The sequence below is a fragment of the Hemicordylus capensis genome, chromosome 1, assembly GCF_027244095.1.
Source record: "Hemicordylus capensis ecotype Gifberg chromosome 1, rHemCap1.1.pri, whole genome shotgun sequence".
Lineage (NCBI taxonomy): Eukaryota > Metazoa > Chordata > Lepidosauria > Squamata > Cordylidae > Hemicordylus > Hemicordylus capensis.
Genome location: NC_069657.1, coordinates 400,287,538 through 400,307,083, shown reverse-complemented (window position 1 = coordinate 400,307,083; position 19,546 = coordinate 400,287,538). Strand labels below are relative to the sequence as shown.

General features: G+C 44.4%; 1 protein-coding gene across 3 annotated transcripts in view; it reads right to left on the bottom strand.

Annotated features, from left to right (window-relative positions):
* DAAM2 (dishevelled associated activator of morphogenesis 2) overlaps positions 1–19,546 on the bottom strand; it is a 325,498-nt gene that overhangs the window by 305,344 nt on the left and 608 nt on the right. The gene's annotated exons all lie outside the window — the stretch shown is intronic.

The window sequence follows — 19,546 nt, the reverse complement described above, 5'->3', positions numbered from 1 at the left end:
GCCACCTCCAGCCTCAAGGGCAGGGTGCCTCTGAGTACCAGTTGCAGGGGAGTAATGGCAGGAGAGAGGGCACGCCCTCAACTCCTGTCTGTGGCTTCCAGTGGCATCTGGTTGGCCACTGTGCGAAACAGGATGCTGGACTAGATGGGCCTTGGGCCTAATCCAGCAGGGCTGTTCTTATGTTCTTATAGTGCCCAGACATGTTCACTCACTCCATTAACCTCATTTAAGAGGAGGGTGCTGTAGGTGGGCTAGCCACCTTGGGAGCACTGGGCTTTCCTGCAAGCCCCGTGGTTCCCATGATCCATGGAAAGCGGGCTAAGGAAGCTTAGCCCACTTTCCGTGGATCGTGGGAATAGCCTCATTGATTGGATGGGGGATTACCTGATTCCTTACTTGTAAAAGGGACAGGATCATGTCCCACACCATTTATCTTTGCAGAGCTCCCATTTAGTGCACTGGGAAGCCACTTCTAACTGTGATGGAATCAGTATCTGACATGAAAACAATCTCTGTGAGCTGCATTTTATCAGTCATGTATGGAGTACCTTAGCCTTGACGTGGGTGCAAAATGGGCTGTGGGTCTGTCAAAATCAGACATCTCCCACCCCACAAGCCCCTACAAGAGATTTTCTTTTAGTGTATATTACAATATTGGTAGAGAATAACTTCAGTTTCACATATTGGCACGATCAAAAGTGGTATATGGGGTACACCCATACATGCTGTGGGGCCTCTGAGCTTCTCTTGTGAAAAAGGAAGCCCACCACACTGCATACGTTTACAAACTATTCCGAAAACTCGGGGAAACTTCAGGATGAAGTGCATGAAAAGCTGTAGCAGTAGGACACCCCATAGGGACATAGGAAGCTGCCATAAACTGAGTCAGACCATTGGTCTATCTAGCTCAGTACTATTTACACAGACTGGCAGTGGCTTCCCCAAAGTTGCAGGCAGGAATCTCTCTCAGCTCTATCTTGGAAATGCTGCCAGGGAGGGAACTTGGAACCTTCTGCAATTCCCAGAGCAGCCCCATCCCCTAAAGAGAATATCTTACAGTGATCACATGTAGTCTCCCATTCAAATGCAAACTAGGGTGGACCCTACTTAGCAAAAGGGACATGTCATGTTTGTTACCACAAGACCAGCTCTCCTCCCCAGTATATGTGGGAAATGCTGTGCACACCTTGACTGCTCTTTGGATCCAGCCATCATGTGTAGATAAAGTACCAGGGGAAACCTTCAGGATAGATTTTTTAAATGTTTGAATTCAGCTTATAACTAAAGCAAATGGTTGGTGCTATGAAATATCCATATCCATTTGCTAAAGATGGGGAAAGAGAGTCTCAGTGTGACAACACAGAATATCAGTCAGACAAGACAAAGCGATTTTTCATAACAGACAGCAGGGCTTCTGAAACGGAGGTTAGATTATTGTGCTGTTTCCAAGTTGACTAAAATTATCTCTGTCATCAAGAAAAATGTTGTTAAATCAGTGGAATGGACCTTGGCAATTATGAATATGGGTTGAGTGACTATAAGCAAAAACTTCCCAGAGGTTTAGTAAGGGCATCATTATCAACACACTGGTCCTGTGGAACATTCCCATTTGAAACTGGACTTGAGTGTAGAAGTCCATTGATTAGCTATGACATGATATGATAGCCAGGGATTCCCAACCTTTTAAAACACGTATACCCCTACTGTTATGAACTTTCAGCTCAGGTACATAGGAACATAGGAAACTGCCATATACTGAGTCAGACCATTGGTCTATCTAGCTCAGTATTGTCTTCACAGACTGGCAGGGGCTTCTCCAAGGTTGCAGGCAGGAATCTCTCTCAGCCCTATTTTGGAGAAGCCAGGGAGGGAACTTCAAACTTTCTGCTCTTCCCAGAGTGGCTTCATCCCCTGAGGGGAATATCTTGCAGTGCTCACACATCAAGTCTCCCATTCAGATGCAACCAGGGCAGACCCTGCTTAGCTATGGAGACAAGTCATGCTTGCTACCACAAGACCAGCTCTCCTCCCATAGATTTTGTGTGTGTGTGCACACATGCATGCACACCCATTTAAATATCACAGTTATGAGACAGGCTACTTACATTTGTATTTTTATGTATGTATATGTGTGTCTACACACACACACACACACACACACACACACACACACACACACACTACAGTTAGGAAGACAGGCTACTCCAGTCACTGGCTCACATCCACACTAAGCTAATCATAAGCAGTCTTGTTGAAATTAATAGGACAAGTTTCAATTTGTTGATCATCCATAGCATGGCTGCAGTATGGGAAGGCAAGTGAGCTCTGAGTACCTGGGAGCCCCTCAAGAACCTCTACGGTTACTAGTACCCCCTGCTGGGAACCACTGTGCTAGACCAAGAGGTCCCAGATGTTGTTGAATTACAACTCCCATCATCCCATGTGCTAGCTAAATGATAGTCAGTCAGTAACTGAACCCCTATCTGCTTTCCAAATCTTTCACATCTTATTTATGTGGCTTAGCAAGGAATGAGCTAAGAGGAAGAGATTGCAAGTAAGTAAAAGGGCGAACGCAAGTAAGCTAGCAAAGAGGGAGAGATTGCTAATTGTTTACATGTGGGGAAGTCTATGTGTGGAGGGAGGAGGCAACCCTCTAATGACAGCCCTGAGGCCAGGGGCGTAGCATCCATTGGACAAGGGGGTACAATCTGCAGGAAAGATGTGTGATGTGTTGTGTGTGCTTTGCTACTGGTGGTGTTGGAAGGGTATCCACACAAAGTTCTGCATTGTGCCATGTTAATGTCTTTCTCCCCGTTCCGCTTTGCTGCTTTTTTCTGGGAGCAGTGACTCCTGATGGAAATTCAGTGGCCATGGATTTCATTTATTCCCTGCCAACACTTGCCCTATGTCCACATGCAGACCCCAACAAAACAGCAGAGCCTCTCCCACTCATTCCTTGCTAAGCCAATTCCAAGGTGAATGCAAGAGACTGGTCCTCGTTTAGATCAAATTACATTTCCTAGCTCATCACTTGTGTGGTCGCTTTGCGCACTCGATGGAAAAACAGGGGCGGGGGGGGGGGGTGAGGAGCTGGCTGCACTTTGTCCCCTGGCAGCCTGTAAGGTTGCTACACCACTGCCTGAGGCCATCTTACTTAACCACCTAATCCTATCGAAGCTGTAGAATAGATCCACATCTGGAAGTATTCTCCAGAAATCTTCATTTAATCTGGAACCAATGTTCTCCTGACAGCTCAAAGGTCCATTTTCACAGAGCCATAGAGTAAAATTCCGTGAGATTATATGAAAATAGAGCTTGGAGTTGGGCAGGATTTTGGAAGTTGTGTATGGAGATCTTCTAATCCAGCTCCTGCTCAGTGCGGAAAATTGCCATAGCATCCCTGACTGGCAAATCCCCTAAATCTGGAATCTGCCTGCTCCTAAATCCACCTTCATACCCTATCCTATGATCCTCTGCATCTGGGACATTTATAAGTAATAGGGTGAGGGAAGTGTCAGATAACAAAGTGCTGTAGATATCTGCCTTGCTTGCCTGTCTTTAGATGCCCTTTATGTTGGGATTTTGTCACGGACATTGTCTCAGTTCTTTATATGGGGCTTGTTTGTATATATTTGAATGTATCTGTGTACTGGCTTGTAGGGGTGTGAACGGAATTGGCTGGTCCAGTCCGGTTCAGTCTGGCACTCCCTTGAACCCCTCACCCGCAGTCTGGTCCAGGGTGTGTGTGTGTGTGAGCTTTTTATTTATTTATTTTTAAACTTATCTCCTCTGGGAGAGTTGTCTGAGGTGTGTGTGTATGTGGGGGGGGGGGTGTCTTTGGAGATTCTCCCTCCTCCCTTAGTCCATAAATGGGCCATTTTTCAGCCTTACCCCCCCCCCCCGGCACAGAAAAGTAAAAAACTGGCTGTAGGGAGGCTGGCGTGGGGAGGGGGAACCTCCATGGACACACACACACACACCCCGCCGCCTCGGACAACTCCCCTGGAGGGGGTAAGTTTAACAAACAAGCAAACAAAAAGCTTGCGAACCACCAAGGGGGCTCAGTCCAGGATTGGACCAAACAGGGGGTGGTTTGGTTTGACCCTGAACAGTCAAACTGAACTGGTTCGACGTTGAACCTGTTTGCACATCCCTATTGGCCTGGGGGTGGAGTCACTGTGTTTGTTTCTCAGCTCCTCACTTGCTGATCAGAATTCAAACTGAGAGGTTCTCCCTCTCTCTCTCTCGCTCTCTGTATAAGAGACTGTTAGCCTGTTTGTTGTTTTCTTAGCCTGTTTTTAGTTAGTAATAAATATCAAACTCTTGTTTCTTGTTTAAAGTTGGCATCCTGTTCAATTACTTACAATAGATAAGTAACTGATCTGCAACACTTTAGTTGTAGTGGCACAAACTGCTATGCATGCATGCATTCCCTCCAACATTCCACTAATGAAAATAGCGACATACCTAGTATGAATAGGGAGGTGGTGTGGCCAAGTAACTTCAGGGAAATTGTGTGAAATGTGTAGAGGGCAAGACCAAGTAACCTTGGAAATGTGGTGGTCATGTGTAATTCTGTTTTCCATTTATGCCATAAATGGAAAACAGGTAATACAGTGCATGCAGAACACATTATTCCACATTATAACCACCTTTTCAGTGCTGGCACCCCATCTATGGAATGGCCTCCCCAGTGAATCTCACCTGGCATCAGCACTTTGTTCTTTTAGATGCCAGGTAAAGACCTTTCTGTTCACTCAGGCTTTTAAAATCTGATTTTTTAAAAAAGTTTTAAAATGTTTTGTAGTGTATATTGTATTTTCTATTGTAATTTGATGGCTCTGTGTGTTGTGTTATGTTTTAATGTTGTTGTTAATTGTGTTATTGAGGCTTTACACATGATCGGTGTGTAGAGCCTTATTGGGCTCTGTGGGGAGCTGTCCCTGAGTGACCAGATTGGCTGCTCACATGACTACTGGCTCAGTCACAGAGCCAGTAGGGGTGGTGGGGATCTGGGGCTGCCTGGTCCCTGCAAGTGTGCAGGCCATTCTGGGGAGACCCCCAAGGCCAGGAGACTTGTGTTAGCTTCCCCGTCAGGCTCTCCTTGTGAGTTGCCACACCACGAAGACGTGACGTGGTGTCTCATGACCAAAAAACCCCCAGTTTAATGGAGCACTTGCTCTGTTAACCTGGTTTAAGGGGAAAGGGAATTAGTTGGGCTAGCTGCTGTGGAATCACCGGGCTTGCCCGCAAGCCTGGCGGTTCTCACAATCCACAGAAACTGGGCCACAGAAACTTTGCCCAATTTCTGCGGATCATGGGAATCACTTCATTCAGGCGATTCCCACGATTGCCCAAAAGCGGGCTAAGAGAGCCTAGCCTGCTTTTGGGTGATTGTGCGCTGCAATAGGAGCTGCGTGGCTCCCGGCAGCTAACCCTCATACATTACAATGGTTATTATCATGGACTTTCCCTCCCGCATCTCTTGTAATGGTGGAGAATTATGTTTACAGACCTTCCTCCCCCACCCCCAGAAACATTCTACCGGTCCTTCATTTTTAACTCCTTCTTCACAAGAAAGAAGGAGAGGTGAAAATATTCACCTTTTTTCCCCCTTGCCATTGACGTGGCGCGCGGCAACACACAAGTAGACCCCCAACTGGGAGGCTGCAAGCAGCCTCCCGGGCTTGGGGGTCTCTCCAGAATGCCCTGTGCACTCGCATGGGGCATCCTGGAACTTCCGGGAGCCACGTGGCAGCCCCCGCTGGCTCCATGACGGAGCCAGCAGTCATGTGGGCGGCCGATCCAGTTGCCTAGGGTTGCCTTCTGATCATCTAAGCGGGCTCTCCCCACAAACCCCCTTATGGCTCTTCTCACCGATCATGAGAATCGCCTCATTGTGTTGTGAGCCATCCAGAGAACAATTTGTTATAGGGCGGCTAACAAATATAGTAGTAGTTGTTGTTGTTATTCTAAATTATCACAGCAGATGAGCCAAGCCCATCCCCTCTGACATTTCACAGATGAAAACAGAGATACACTCATAATGTCATGCAAAGTATTACTGCCCAAGCCTCCCACCCCTCTTGTAAATGGCTGAAGACTGGATTTCACCCACTATATACTGTGCAGTAAGAATGTGCGTCAGAGCATCCTGGGCCAAATAACCCACACACCATCCCTTTGCCACTCCCCATGTGCCCATCTCTGCACCATACTGTGTACTTCCGGTACAAGTGTGTGTGTGTGTGGGAGTGTTTCCTCTAACAGGGATTTCCAGATGTTGTTGACTACAGCTCCCAGAATCCCGTTGCAATGGCTTTTGCTTGGGGATTCTGGGAGTTGTAGTCAACAACGTCTTGGAATCCCTATTAGAGGGAACACTGGGGCGGGGGGCTTCTTAAGGCACATGAGCCATGGCAGGAGGTATGCTTGGGGACTTGGGGTAGCCCCCCATATAACTCTAAGAGGAAATTGCTTCAAAGGACAACCCCTCACAGCATTCCTCACACACACCTACTGCCACTTCCTGCATGTCATCCCAGCTGTGTCTTTCCCGCTTCCCATAAAGGAGCTGCCCCACACCAGAAGCACATAGTACTGTGCAGAGAAGAACTGCTTTCATACAGTTCAAAAAGGGCAGTGCAGATTATTTCGCTCTGGATGCTCTGAAGCACAGCATAATACCGAAGTGTATATGTACCCATTTACATGTATGTGTACTAGAGCAAAATGATGTATTCACCCACCTGCTTGATTTAGTGACTTGATTCAGAGTCTCTAAATTTAGCCTCTAGAGACTCAGGAAAGGTAGTTGAACTCTGTAGAATGATGACTCTAGCGACTCATATGAGAAAGATTGTACAAGGCATCCCCAAGAGGCAAAAATAGGGATAGTGATTTATTGTGATTTATTGATTAAAAAAAAAAAATAGGGACAATGGTTTATCAGGGATCGGTTCCCAAAAATAGGGACTGTTCCTGGTAAAGGAGCCTGTGTGCATGCATTTCTGTGTGCACTGTGTGCACACTCATAGGATCTTCATGGTATAAGAGGAGATAGCATTATATGAATCCGCATCCTTTCCTCTATGGTGGATACATTTTGCTTCAGTAAAATTCACAATTTTTTTTAAAGGAGGGAACTTTTAAGAAAAATTGAGAGGAGGAGGAATGTGAATTGTTTTCCATCTTCCTATGACAGCAGTGGTTTATTTATAGCTGAAAACCAAAGGACAGTCCTCACATGGCTATCGAAAATGAAAACAGTATGCGGCATTTTGTTTTGTTTTGCTTTTGTGCTTTTGCAGTTAAAAATCTCCCTCCACATTCCCTAAACCCTTGTTATTGTAACCAGAGCCACATTTCACATTGCTACAATTGGGGGTTATGTAAATGCCAAGGGTTTTCAAGGAAAAGGGCCTGCACACTCTGTGTTTGGCCACAGAGAAGTTGACACAAACAGTTATGGACAACTTCTTGAGATGGATGGAGGTGCTCAAATAAACGAAAAACAGATGGGAAACGTGGCACAAAACTCAGTCTGAGTGAAATGAAACCAAATGCCTTTGGGAAGTTCAGGTAAGCACAGTTTATCGGCATCTGATTGCTTTCATTTTGACAGGGGAATTTCAGAAACTTATTTCCTTTACCTGGGTGTTTTAAAAGAATTGTAGCTGTTTAGAGGACACATTTGCCCTATTCAGACATTATGTTGTACTAGCTGGGCTGGGTGCAGAGCATCTGTGTCTCTAGTTCTCCCCACCCACCCGCCTGCCCCCACCGACATCTCCTTCCTCCTCCCCGCCTACCCCTGCCGACATCTCCTTCCATAGTCTGGGAAACAAAGCAGTGGGGATTTGAACCGGCAACTTCTTTCTTGCTAATCAAGTCATTTCCCCTGTGGCATTAGGTGGTGTACATGCCATAAATTTACATACTCTTAGGCTTCACTTCAGCTGAGGATGGGGACCAAGGAGTTAAGACAAATGTTTAATGGAACAGGTGGATTTTAGGAGTGATTTGAAGAGATGTGGCTCTTTCTTTGTCATTGTATATATCTATTCATTGCTCTGGGGACTAAATTGTATTCATATGAGCTTGATGTCTAAATCATAAAGACCTTTCAGTTCTGAAAAGTTAAGCTTAAGCTTTGAGCTTCTGCCTCTGGTTTCACATTTCAGATCCTCTGCATTGGAAGCAGAAGGAGTAAGTACATGTGACTTCAAACATGGAAAAAAGCAGAGAACCCATGATCGTATCTCAGTAGGAGAACAGCCAAAATTGGCAGGCCCCTACCATAGTTATTACTTCCTTTCTGTCTAAGAGTATCACAGAAGAGTAGAAGGGCCGGCATCTCACCCAAGTCCCATTCAGCTAGCAACTCACTTTCAGTGGCCTGGACGGCAATGGTGAGGCTTTGGAATTAAAAATTATGCTCCTGGCTTCAATAGAATAAGAAGACACCAGTGGTGTTTCCTGGCAGGACTGAAGTAAGATATTGGATTCACTGGATTAAAGCAAAGTGTTTACAGTCTGCTATGATTGGTCAATGAATCAATGGGCTGGTTCCGACATCATGGGAATATAGGGAACTGCCTTCTGAGTCAGAAAAGTGGTCCATCTAGCTCAGAATTGTCTACACCAGACTTTCCCAATCTGCAGCCCTCCAGATGTTGCTGAACTACAACTCCTAGCATCCCTAGGCACAATTTATTGTGGCTGGGTATGCTGGGAGTTGTAGTTCAGCAACATTTGGAGGGCCGCAGGTTGGGGAAGCCTGGTCTACACTGACTGGCAACTATTCTCCAAGATTTCAGGCTGGAGTCTTTCCCAGCCCTACCTGGAGATGCCAGGGATTGGACCTGAGACCTTCTGCATGCAAAGCAGATCCTCTACTACTGAGCTACCAGTGGTCTGACTGACTCAATATACAGCAGCTTCATACATTCATATCAGCACAGCAGCAACCTGATTTTAACACATGGATCTTCTGCCATCACATCTAGTCTATGCCTAGAGCTTGGGTGTAGGATGTTGGCCGAGGCTCTACCCCCAACTCCCACAATGAACTGATTGCCAATACCATTGCCACAGCTGATTCTCCTGGGACCAGGGCTGCATTTGGCCCTTGAGCTTGCATTTGCTTCTTCCCAATTTAAGGGTTTAAGCTTTGGCATGTTTGCTTATGTTTCATGTAGACCAATGCTTGTGCTCATCTGCCCCAATTCACATTGCCCATGACTGGGAAAAGATAACACGATACTAAGTGTGTATCTATTTCATTTATACAGTTTGTCAGGGTGATGCCCTCAATCCAGATCTTTAAATTGAAACTATATCTGAGTACTGGCCTCAAAGAGGCTAAAAGCTTTCTCATTAGACTTTGTGTAAATTTTAGCCTGTCAGGGATTCATAGGCCATAAAGGCCATGATCAAACAACTAAAAGCATTTTCTTCTTTCCTAACAAAAGCGGGGTGGGAGGGAAAGACAGAAAATATAGGTCTGATAACTGAACACACACACATACACATACACATACACACACACACACACACACACACACACACACACACACTTACTATAAGAACAAAATTCACAAAGGACAGTATGAAAAAAAAGAAGCAGCCCAGGTCTCCATTAGCCTAACACCTGATTCAAATAGTCTTGGAAAAGCTTCACTGACTAGGATATATGTCATCTGCCTTGAGTCATTTTGGGATACAGTTAAGAAAAAAAGAAGATCTTGAACAAAAACAAATGTCAGCTTCAAAGCCTATGAACAGAGATGTTGGCTTGCAGGCAGGATCATTACTTTAAGGCTAGCAAATTTGGAAAGTAAGCAAAGTTTCTCTCTTTGATGCCCGTATGTGTCAGACCCCCAGATATTGATCCAATGTTTACACCACCCCACTTTCCTCCCTCCTTGTAATCCTGTCATGCCTTCTCTTTGATCATTCCTAGCATCTGGGAAAAGTCACTTTAGCTCCTTCCTTTTAACCCTATAATGCATTACAGGAAACCACTAGGCCTCTGTAAGGGTCACCTAGTGTTACTATGAATTCTGCCACACTTCAAGGCAGGATCAGAATTGAGTGCCTTGGATCTTTAACTCTACTCAGCTAAAGGGCTCACCAGGCATACAGGAGCCCTGAACATAAACAGACCCTATTCTCTTACTATTCATAGTAGTCAAGGCTCCCTGTGGCCATTCTACCATGCCACCTGGCAAAATGAATATTTTGTTCTAATACACCTTCCAGTGTTGAGAGGTGGCATTTATCAATTCTATTTATTTTTCATTCATTCATTCATTCATTCAATTTCTATACCACCCTTCCAGAATGGCTCAGGGCGGTTTACAATTAAACAAAACCATTAAAATCAATCAATAGTGAAAACAGAAATTATAAAACAGCATAAAACAACAATTAAACAATCAGAACAGTTTAAAAACCCTGAAAAATCAGGTTACAACATTAAAAACCCTTTACAACAATTTAAAAACCCTGGAAAGCCATGCCAAACAGATAGGCTTTGAGGGCTCTCCTGAAAGCCAAGAAAGAATTCAAATTATGAATTTCTGCAGGGAGTGCATTCCACAATCCAGGATCGGCTACAGAAAAGGCCCGCCTCTGAGTTGCCCACCAGACCTATCGGTGGTAGCTGGCAGAGGCATATCTAGGGAAAATAGCGCCTAGGACAAGCACTGAAATTGCGCCCCCATACAAACATCTGACACCCATCTTTCAAGTAACTTTACCATAATATCAGCTCAAAAATACAAGTCAAGCTCGATAATCTTTTAATATTTCAAAAACTATTTAGCAGTGGACGTAGCCAGACCAAAAAATGCTGGAAAACTACAAATTTCAGTATGCTGGGGCTCATGAAATACCCAAATACTAGGTGGAAGTGTACTTGGAAAACTAAACAGAAGTGCCTGTCTAATTCTCTACTCTGCATTGTAGCATCATTATTACATACATTTTAAAAATAGATGAAGAATTTGACTTTCCCCAGATACTCTGAAAATAATTAAAAGACATGCAGAGTAAATTGTGTCACTGCTTGGAATATATTCTAGTATTTCATAAAGAAGTTAAAATGAGAGAGAAAGAGCAAGAAACTCCCAGTGGGCCTTAATAATAAGGATTTCACACTGATTCAAAGACAAACTCACCATTAATAGCCATATTATTAAGACATCAGATTTAACTCACTTATCACAAGAAGCAAAGTAAGAGCAAATGAATACAATCATAGCTCATAAGCTTCAGCTCAATATTCACAAACCCTGATTCTCTGTACATAGTGCCAAACTGAATATGTGTACAGTGACATATATTTTTAAATTTTTTACCTGTAGCCCCTTTGGGGGGCTTCCTAAAGGCCGTGGGGGGGTCTGCAAAGGTTCCCCCTCCCCCTGATGGCCTCTAGGGCCTTACAGGGACCATTTGAACATGTGTGGTGGCCATTTTAAAAAAAAATTCTTAAAAAATGGCTGCTGAAAACAAAATGGCCACTGCGCATGCTGTAATGGCCTCTGTGAGGCCTGGCATGGCCTAGGGCCTCACAGAGGCCATTTAAGCATGCACAGTGGCCATTTTGTTTTTGGTGGCCATTTTTTTAAAAAAAAATAATTTAAAAAAATGGCACCCCCCTTCAAGTGGCACCTGGGGCACATGCCCTACCTGCCCTATGCTAGATACGCCACTGGTAACTGGAGACGGACCTCTTCAGATGACCTTAACATGTGGTGGGGATCATGCAAAAGAAGGAACTCTCTAAGGTAACCTGGACCTAAGCCATTCAGGGCTTTAAAAGTAATAACCAGCACTTTGTATTTTGCCCAGAAACATATCGGCAGCCAGTGCAGCTGTTTTGAAACAGGCATAATATGGTCTCTCCGGGGTGCTCCAGAGACCAATCTAGCTGCCGCATTTTGAACTAAATGAAGTTTCCAAACTACATACAAAGGCAGCACCACATAGAATGCACTGCAGTAGTCAAGCCTGGAGGTTTCCAGCTGATGCACCACTGTTTTGAGCTTGTCTTCTTCAAGGAATGGGCACAGCTGTCAAATCAGCTGAAGCTGATACAAAGTACTGTTATGTGATAATTTATCACATGGCAGTAGGGTCTTCTATTACATGGTTGCTTGCTTGTCTGCATTAATGAAAATGTAGCATGAATTCCCCCACCTCCACCTCTTACCACATATTCTAATGTTTAGCAAAGGCTGGGGCAGGGGTGTAACAAGGCTGGAGTGGGCCCTGAGACAAGGCTGAGACAAGAAGTGAAAATGGGCCCTTGTCCCCAAACCCCGACTTCTTCTCTCTCCCTATGAGAGGGAGAGGCATCATCTCTGGACTCTGCTATATCTATTGTGTCAGCACGGGACTCCATAAAGGCCACTGTGGGATTATGGGAGTTGTAATCCAACAACATCTGGGGACTGAAGGCTGGGTACCCCTATGCTAAGGAATCTAATGGGAATTTGTGGACATCACCACAGGAAGCCTACTCATAGCTTACAGAAGAACTGGCAGATCAACCACCTAGCCTGTCAAAATAAATAGATAGCTGAGAACCACATGGTAGCTTCTAAAAATCTGGCCATGTGGCAGGTAGAATCACATGCCGTGGGGTCATTTCTGGTAAGCCCATCGTTACTGTTTCCCCCGTACTTCTCCAGATTTCAGTTGCATGTGGGGATGATGGCAGTGTTGAACCTGTGCTTATTGTGTGGCTGGAGATTTATTTATCAGCATTTATTTATTATTATGAATATAATAAATTATATTTATTTTGCCAATATAGGTTTTGTAACCACCTCTCCCTCCTATTACAAAAATCAAGGCGGGGGGGGGGGAGACTAGTTGGAAATTCTATTTAGGGACAAATGCAATATAAATAGCACTCTGGTACAAAAGCAGGATCTGTCATTCTATTTTCTTGCCCAGAATGGGTGTGTACATTGGTTATAATCTCATGATCCCCTCTTGGATAAGAACTCCTCCGCGGAAGCCACCACCAGTGTTTATTATCCCACTGATGTTGATCTTCAAGTGGAGAGAGAAGATTAGGCCAATTTTGCAGTTTTTAAAATAGCTTCTTGTTTTTCACCAGATCCTATAAAGCTGATGAAATCACATGTGTGGCTTGTGTTTGCTGGTGCCACACCTGCAGAGCATTTTGGCTGAATTGTTTCTGGAGCATGAACATGTACCCATTGGAATTGGGGTCAAATATTTCCCCCCAATAACAACTGAGATCACTGCATGTAGTTTTAGACTTCTTTCTAATCCACTGTTTATTGTTTAAGTAGCAAGTGAGATCTCTCTGGATTTGCACAGCCTCACATAGAAATCTTCCAGATGTGTCACAATGACTACTGCTTTGCTGACCATGGTTACTGGATGATTTCCAAAGGAGCTCCAGAAGAATGTAAAGTCAAGCCAGGGCAGCTACATATTCTGATTGTTGAGAAATTGGAGGACACCACTTCTTGGCACAAGGAGTGAGAGGATGAGTAGGAACTGTAGCTCCCAAACCTTACATTAGTGTGAGTACTCAAACCTGGGTCAGTACTATAGAGAGATGACCCATCAAGACTAGAACGAAATGTTCCCAACCCAAGAAAAAAAACTGAGCTTCTATTTTTAATCAGATGGAATGCTTTGTGTGGTTATCTTTTATTTTTCCTCATACTACTAAAAAGTTAGTGTCTCCTGAAGTGGTTCTTTTCCTCAAGTATCCTTCATTAATATATCTAGATATATGTCAAGAATCCTTGCTTAATATATTGAGTTGACCTCAAAGCCAGCCTGGTAAGTTACTAGTTGCAGGGCTTAAGAAAATATTCTAGATTAGGGGTTCCCAACCTTGCACCTCCCTCACAGTGTTTCCTCTAACAGGGATTCCCAAATGTTGTTGACTACAACTCCCATAATCCCTAGCCAAAGGTCATTGCAGCTGGGGATGCTGGGAGTTAGGAACATAGGAAACTGCCATATACTGAGTCAGACCATTGGTCTATCTAGCTCAGTATTGTCTTCACAGACTGGCAGTGGCTTCTCCAAGGTTGCAGGCAGGAATCTCTCTCAGCTCTATCTTGGAGAAGACAGGGAGGGAACTTCAAACCTTCTGCTCTTCCCAGAGCGGCTTCATCCCCTGAGGGGAATATCTTGCAGTGTTCACACATCAAGTCTCCCATCCATATGCAACCAGGGCAGACCCTGCTTAGCTATAGGGACAAGACATGCTTGCTACCGCAAGACCAGCTCTCCTCTCCCTGAGGGAGTTGTAGTCAACAACAACTGGGAATCCTTGTTAGAGGGAGCAGTGTCCCCCCAGATGTTGTTGGACTACAACTCCATCATCCCTTTGGCCATTGTGGATGGGGCTGATGGAAATGGTAAGGAGTTGCAGTCCAACAACATGCAGCCAAGGTTGGACTCTGTTTTAGATTAATTATCTGGCTTAGTGAAGTTTCTCATTGATGATTACAGGAGCAGAATTTCATCTTTAGGAACCCAGGAACACAGGAAGCTGATTTCTACCAAGTCAGACTATTGGACCACCTAGCTCAGTATTGTCTCTACAATAACTGGCAGTAGCTTCTCTAAGACTGCAGGCAGGAGTCTCTTCGAGCCCTACCTGGAGATGCTAGGGAGTGAACCCGGAACCTCAGATACTTTCCCACTGAGTGATGACTCCATCTCCTACCATAAGAGGAGTTAAATTGAAGTTATGTTTGTCAAATGCAAGCCAATGAGCTGCTGGCCTGAGAAATAAACACTGAGGGAAGATCATAATGGGTGCTGTGCCAGTGCAACGTCATGTCATGTAGCACTATGCTGGCATTGTGGACTGCCCAAGATATCATACTGATACACCAGTGCCAGTCAGCACAGCTACCTTGGTGACAAGCACCCTTGCCAAATGGGCCATTCCAGAACCAATGAACAGAGTTGCACAGTGAAGACTTAAGCAGAGAGAGGGTGAGATGAGCAGGGCTAGGAATGATTCACTTGTGCAACATCTTTTCAGGTCATCTAGACACCCCTCAGCCAGGTTTGTACAGTGCACACATACACACTACTACATGGTCCTTAAGATGTTATAATGAGACTTTAGCTCAGGGGCAGCATAAAAAGATGGTCATGCTCACCTGTCTTGCACTAGAAGCTAGCTGTGCACCCTTGCAGCTAAATATATTTATAGCATTGAGGTATATAATGCAAATCTGTAAAATCAGTTTGTGTGATTCCTATATAGGTATTTGCTTTATACCAAGTCAGACCATTGGTCCATCTAGTTCAGTATCGTCTACACAAGTTGTTCCCAAGCTGGGTTCCTCCAGATGTTGCTGAACTACAACTCCCAGAATTCCCAGCTACAATTTATTATGGCTGAGGATGCTGGGAGCTGTAGTTCTGCAACATCTGGAGGGACCCAGCTTGGGAACCAATGATCTACACTAACTGGCAGTGAACACAGGAACATAGGAAGCTGCCATATAATGAATCAAACCATAGGTCCATCTACAGCAGAGGTTCTCAAACTTGGGTCCTCAGATGTTAATGGACTTCAACTCCCATAATCCCCAACCCAAGGCCACTGAGGCTGAGGATTATGGGAGTTGAAGTCCATTAACATCTGAGGACCCAAGTTTGAGAACCTCTGATCTACAGGTAGCTCAGTATTGTCTGCACAGGCTGGCAGTGGCTTCTCCAAGGTTGCAGGCAGGAATCTCTCTCAGCCCTATCTTGGAGATGCCAGGGAGGGAACTGGGACCCTAGATGCTCTCCAGGATTTCAGATGAGTATTGCCTTCTAGGTATTTCCTGCCTGGAGATGACAGGGATTGAACCTGGGATCTTCTGCATGCAAAGAAAATGCTCTTCCACTGAACTACAGCTCCATCCACAAAATTCTCTTCTTATTTTTACAGTGATGTACTGCTATTAAGGATAACAAAGAATCCTCTTATTCAGATGAACCTCAGTGATGTCACAGATTATCCCCCCCCCCGCCACCAAAAAAGAAAGGTTGAGGAGTCATTACTATTCTCAAATGCTATTTCTCTGCTCTGCGAAGGGAACAGGCATTCTTACAGTGTTCTTCCTGTAGCCATTGGGTTTCACTTGCTTCATATTTGGGGTAGATGTAGGGGCAGCTCTCCCATGAGGCCACTGCTTTAGCACTAAACCTAAAGCTCAAGAAAGCAATATCTTTAAAAAAAACAACCCAGAGGCTCCATGCTTTGTAACATGTTGTACAACATACCCATGTGTATGTATCCCCATCTTTATCTCCATTATCCACAGGTCTGCCATATATACTGGTAGTTGCTCCGACATATCCAACCTATCAAAAACTTGTAGATATGCTCCAACCATATGAGAGATGAGAATAGCTCACAGAGATCCTCATCAGACCAAGCACCTCCTTACAGGATTCTTCAGTCTGGATACTAATTACCCCAAAGTTCAGTCCAGGTCGTCTTACAATCAAATGATGTTAAGCCAGTGGTTCCCAATGTGGGTTCCTCCAGATGTTGCTGAACTACAACTCCCAACATTCCCAGCTACAGTGTATTGTGGCTGGGGGTGATGGGAGTTGTGGTTCAGCAACATCTGGAGAAACCCAGGTTGGGAACCGCTGCTTTAAGCACATGCAGTGCAACTATTTCTTTGTTTGTTTAGTATATGTGGAGGCAGATTTGTATTGGGACTATGGGGGGGGGGCTTTAACCCATTGCCCCCTTCTGATCTGTATGAGGAGTCATGTGGCTGCTGTTTGAAAGAGAGAAAAGCTCCCATTTTTGTGATGACTGTGTATGCCCCGAAACCCTCTTGCAGCAGAGGTACTGTACATTTCTGCGGCTGCCAGAACTTTGCCACTTTGCCAACTATGGTCCATTTTTCATGTCATAGTAAGTGAATGCAGTGAAGTTAGTGACAGCTGAACCAATGTTTTCAGTGCATTGTGTTCATTGTCAGCTACTTTGAACGGGCTCATTTTGAAAGCTGGAGAATAGCAATCGCATACTGAAACGTGGGGGAACTGCTGAAGCTATCAAAGAGCAAATTCAACTGCACACGCGCACACACACACACACACACACACGGTCTGTTTATGACATCATTTAAGCAGTTCTCTACTCATTTTTGCATTTGAAGCCCTCCCTACCCTTCCTCAGCACTGTGTTGGGGCTCAGTCCTGGAAACCTGCTTTTGTGCCAAAGCTAAAAAACATGATTTACAGCACAATCTTATGCATGGCTACTCAGAAATTAAGTCCCACTGTGTTAATTTGGAGTGTACTCCCAGAATGAGCTCCATTGAGGTCAGTGGGACTGCTCCCAAAGAGAGCACTTCTGAGCATGTGAACCATCCTTCATCATGTCCCATTTGCACACTATATGGAATTCAGGTGTGTGTTTGCAGGAGGTCCAGTTCAGAGGATATTATGCTCAGGTAGATCAGAGTCCCACTAACTCACTTTTTAAGTATTTAATCCCTGTTTCACAGCTTTTATTTTTCTGTGATTCACCATTCAGTATGAATCCAAAGTTCTCTCATGCCATTGCCCAACAAAATTATCCTACCTAGTCCCAGCACTGATAGTATACACTGTGGTCCCTGGCTCCCAAAAAGCAGAACAAAATGCAATCAATAAATACCGGCTGGTATATGGTTGACAGTTAACAATATGTTAGCCCAGTTTTGGAGAATTTCTCTTTGAGGTGCCAGCCAGGCTGCTGAACTAGTCCATTATGAAATGCTGCTTCTAGGAAAAGCTGCTGCCCACTTACTGGAAATAAATTCTCAGAGAAATAAGCACTGAACAACTACTGTGTTACTCCTTTGCAAATCCAGATGTATTTATATCGAGCAAAACTTTTGGAAGGCCATGCACAAGGACAACCAAACACACATACACACACACACACACACACACACACACACGTATTCCTTCTCAGCAGATTTCCTTTTCTTCAGCAAATGCAAGCTTAGATTAGCCCTTGAACATCTGTCCCTTAAAACATTAGCTGGCTTCATTAGCTGGCATAGACATTACATTACCCTCTACCCACATCATTACAGAAGGAACTCAGCTTCCAGAAACTGCTTAACTTACAATGATTACGTTTTGGAGAGTCAATCAGCATGCTCTCTCTCTACAAAACACAGCATCTCTCCGCCGCCATCCAATCCAGTTCTTCCCTCACCAGCAGCCTACCCTCCTACACACCAAAAACAAAATATTTGTAGCCTTGCAGCATTACAAAAGCAGCAGAGCCTTGAAAGAGCCTCTTTTGTGGTTGCGAGTGAGTGGAGCACCATGACCGGCATTGTACAAGTGCCCCTGTTTATTCCCCTGCTCCAGCTTAACATCTTTTATGCCTACTCATTAAATTGTGATGGCTTTTTTGCAAAACACAATCCAGTTTGTAACAAGGGATATGTTGGCCAATTCTCATATTTTACACAGCACTTAAAAAAACAACAACAACCCAGTTAAGGCAATCCAAGAAGATTGTGAAGCATGCCACACACAGAGAGAGACACGCACACATACATTTTCTTCAGATGCCATGGGAGGGAGGGAGGAGGGAAGGAACATGAGAAGAGACTTTGAGACGAGTAGGTCTGAATGTAAAACAAAATAAAGGAGATCATCAAACAGAGCTACTTCGTCAATATGAACCTGCACTTCAGAACAGTTCCTTATATCCCAGGTAAAACTCGCGTGCCCTGATGTTATTCTGTTTCTTACAGTCATGCCTACTGTGAACTTTTAATAACATGATTTTTCTCTAGGCAGTACAAAAAGTGACAATACCTCTACTATTGTTTCACTTTTAATCTCACTTGTCACATGTACAACAAGCTTAATCCAATTTAAAGGGTTACGACTGAATTAAGTGGCCATGTGACTAAGTGGCTGCATGAGGGGCCCTATATGTGAGCGACGTGACAAACAGCAGGATTCTGTTTTCATTTATGAAAATCTGTGTTCGTTAATTTATTATTTGTACTAGCAGAAGAGCTTTTAATCATGTACTCATTACATCCCTCTTCATTAATCTGCAAAGCCCTAGACACTCAACATCTTTTCATTTGCAGAAGCAGGAAAAAAGTTACTTCAGTGAATTAAATTGCCCTTCTGAGTTGTAAACCCTTAATCCCCTTTTTTATTATTGCAGAGGATGTCCACACTTCTAACAAAATTTCCAGCCAGGTCTTCCTGGCTGCAGGAGCTCCTTTCAGAGAGTCCTGCTGAGAGCTGGTTTCCTCACCTGAAATCAATTCAGAGTGCCTCTCTCCGATGTATTTCCCCTCTTCTCCAAGAGAAGCAACACCACAACACTATGCAAACAGAACCCAAGTGGAAAGAGTTCTGGGTCTTTTTCTCCAATAAGTCATTTAGCTTTTGTCTCCATGTGGAGACAGACATGATTAGACAGAGAGTGGTGTTCTCTCTAGCTTTTTATATCAAAAGGCACCATGTGGGGGAGTCAGAATGAAGGAGT